The 3,422-nt window shown below is 38.7% G+C and overlaps 1 protein-coding gene across 10 annotated transcripts in view; it reads right to left on the minus strand.

The window, feature by feature from the left end:
* Positions 1 to 3,364, minus strand: part of SPATA1 (spermatogenesis associated 1) — a 63,353-nt gene extending 59,989 nt beyond the window's left edge. For 3 of the 10 annotated variants that reach the window (XM_077120455.1, XM_077120451.1, XM_077120447.1), the window contains exons 1-2: positions 3,152 to 3,362; positions 1,107 to 1,205 (exon numbers count right to left, since the gene is read on the minus strand). The gene's annotated coding sequence lies outside the window, so the exon portion shown is untranslated. Of the gene's footprint in view, positions 1 to 1,106; positions 1,206 to 3,073 lie in introns of all 10 variants that reach the window. The other 7 variants (XM_077120449.1, XM_077120453.1, XM_077120454.1 and 4 more) reach the window with 5 other exon arrangements.
* Positions 3,365 to 3,422: the final 58 nt, after the last annotated feature.

The following is a 3,422-nucleotide window of genomic DNA, read 5'->3' on the forward strand; positions in this document are numbered from 1 at the left end:
TGTTAACATACATGTAAACCTGTGTAATATATAAAACCATTAATTTATACTAAGTCTCAGTTTCTTAATCAGATTGATAGAGGATTGAAATTTGTTTTCCGTACATGTGCTGGGATTTGCTTGCTGGTTTATTTGTCTTAAGTTTGACATCTTTTCAGGTTTTGTAGGAGCGCTGGGCAGTGAGGTGGTGGTGACAGGGATAGAGGTGATAGAGGGGGCTCCCAGAGAATAACAGAATGATACAGAATTAGAATGTGCTAGAAAAGGAATTACAAAACATGATTTCTTTTCATATAACTGTTGTGAAGACTTTTGAGCAAGAGTATTTTCATAATCATAAAACATCAGCAGGACATTTTAAACAAATTTCCATTCACCCCATTAATTATTTCTTGTCAAGTTTTTAAATGGATACAGATATCTTCTTGCCCAGCTTAAAGTTTGATTTAAAATATACAATTCTCTTGAAATGGTATTTCAATACCTGGTTTCACAGAATCTCAAAATTTATACTCCAAAACTGAAAAAGTTCAAGATTGAAATGATTTACTTCAAATATATTTAACAGTTGAACATAGAAAACTAAATATCTTATTCTTCCAGATTAAGTACAAGTCAATATTGGCATTATTAACACACATGGATTTATAGAGGTAAAAAGAATACTTTTTTTCCCCATAGCTCCTTATCTCTATAAAGGAATGTGATTTGTGAACCACGCATATGTTCACTCATGAAAGAAAGACTGTTCTTCCACTTTTCCATGTGTCTTTTGGGGAACTGTTCAAAAGGGAACAATGCACAGAGATAAAACAGTCTCTATCATTTTTGTGGACCAGAATTATTACTACTAAGATATAGGGTAATACAAGGCAATAAAGAAAAATGTTAAGTTTAAAAAGTACTTAAAGGTAACTTAGACACTGAAAATAGGTCATAATGTCTATAGATGTTAAACTGAAAAAAAAACAATCTTACGACCATAATACTGGGTATCTTAATAAGGTCTTTTTGCTATTATAATCAAATTTCCTTGGGCATGGTTTCATATCCAATTATTATTTCTCTAATACGAGTAGTTATATGGAAAGAAATGTATTACTTACCTGTAATGGGATAAAAAATAGAAGTTCTAGTCTTTTTCTCTGTCTCAAACTAGCTTTTTACCAAGGGCAAGTCACCCGCCTTCTTCAAAGCTCAATTTCCTTAGCCATGTAAAATAGGATAAAATAAGCTCATTCAGAATTACAAGTTTCTTCTTAAAGAAACTTGGCTTTAAGTTAAATTACAAAGCAAGATACATGAATCTAAAGTATTTTATTTATTCAAATACTAAATTTAGACCTAGTGAATTAAAGATCTTAGGGTACTAATCAAATAAGGTGAAGATCCCAGGTAAAATTAAAATTGACTATGTTCTGCTGGCAAACAAAACAACTGATTTCTTTTGCTGTGTTTTTTACATCATTCATTGCTACGGTTCTCTTGGTGTCAAACTGTCTTTATTGCTGCTTACATCTATATGGTTGGTAGGGTCTGTGAAATGTTTTAGTTGATTGTGGAAGGCCAAAGCACATGATTTGTTTAGGAGATATCGATAGTTTATAAACTGTGTTACTGCTTATTATGTCAGGTGCAATGAAACTTAAAATGAACTCAGTTTTCATTCTCTTTTCATACCCTAAACAAAATCTTTTATTAGACACACACTACAAAAAAAAGAAAATATCTGATTTTTGAGACAGCAGTCCTCTCTGTTGACTCACTTTGCAGTGGTTAAAACCATTTTTTGCTTCTGAGGATGTTTAAACCTAAAACACCATAGGAATTTTGCTTATTCCTCAACACTGTTCCTCACAGAAGAGGGGATTGGGCCATATATTAACTAAAATCCCTTTCAGCACTAACATTTTACAGTTCTTACCTTAAGAGTTTAGAGCTATATTTTTCATCTACTATAAAGTGGAACATTCTCTGAGTAAAGATATTTATGTTTAATCTTACAAATCTGTAAAGTATGAATGAGATATTAGCTCTACATTGTCACCAAAGCAGCGACGCTGAAACAGTTTAAAATGCTACTGTGTAAGAGGGAGAAAGGGAGACTTATTGGTTGGGATATAGGTGTCATACTCTTTACATATATAATTTCATTTCATTCTCAAAAACAACTATGGGGAGTAAGCTCAATTACTTCATTTTGAAATGAGGAAACAGAGGCTCAAAGAAGTTACTTTGGGATACCAAGTGGTAGAGCCAGAATTCAAACCTGGTCTATGACCCCAGTCATTATATTTATTACATGAATTAAGTAGAATACTCAATTTACACTACATTCTTGTTAACTGACCGAAATTGTTTAGTAAATAAATTAAGTTTTGTTGGCCCAGAGAAATCAAATTATAACTGGATTTTCTCTGCAAAAAATTTGAAATGCATTAATGATGAAATTATTCATGTATGGGTAACCGACGCGTATTCGAATATGAACTATTTCAAGAGGATATGAGACATCTGTCCTTAGTGCTGTCACGTAGCAGACCCGTTGCCACGGGTGGAAGCACTGGTTATTTTGTTTGGTTAGATCCTAATGTCTTTGTCTTCGGGTAATTCCTTTAAGGGTCCATTTGAAGCAGGAGGTAATAAAGCACAACTAAAATACAAAAGAGCAGACATTTCCGAAACACAAGGTGTTTTATTTTAAAAGGTACAGTAAGGGTTAAACCCCCCAAATGAAATGGATAACACAAGAGCCGGGAGTAATCTTCAGCCAGCACGTTGGCTTCCGGGCAATTTCTTCTAGGAAACCGATTTAAGAGGTAAAGGGAGACAGACAGAAGCCAAACTTTAAGATCTTTTCTCCAGTGGGTCAGCGCCGCCGGTCGGCCCGGCCGGCTCCCCGCGTCGGTTGCCGCGCCCCGCCCCCGCCCCCGCCGCCTCGGGTGTTCTGACCGCCGGGAACCCGGCTGTGGAGAAACCCCGGGAACAAAACGCTTCTGCAAGGGAGTGATGCGGCGACTCGGGCCGGGGGCTTCTACCTCCTAATCTCCGGTGGGCTCGATCCTTCCCTTACCTCAACTCCTGCCGCAAACTGTCAGGAAGGGACCTCTCCTCACCCTGCCACCAGGCCTTTTATAAACTCCCAAATCACCTGCTTTCTTTCACTGGTCCTCTTCAGAGCTCCCCTCGGATCTCAGCAGCTAATAACAACCCTTTAGCCTACCTCTCCCAGATCAACCTCTCGGGAGACGGAAGGTAGGTGAAACTGGGCGACCGGCAGCGTTCTGGTCCTGCACCCGCCGGGCCCACCGTCCGCCCCGCCCCTTCCCGCCACCGCGCTCGCCTCTCCTTCCCCTCCCCTAGTCTAGCTCTCGCGCTCTCAGGGGTTGAGCAGCTGGAACGGCGAGCTCGCTGGGTGCGCA

The sequence above is a fragment of the Tamandua tetradactyla genome, chromosome 11 (assembly GCF_023851605.1).
Source record: "Tamandua tetradactyla isolate mTamTet1 chromosome 11, mTamTet1.pri, whole genome shotgun sequence".
In the NCBI taxonomy this organism is placed as follows: Eukaryota; Metazoa; Chordata; class Mammalia; order Pilosa; family Myrmecophagidae; genus Tamandua; species Tamandua tetradactyla.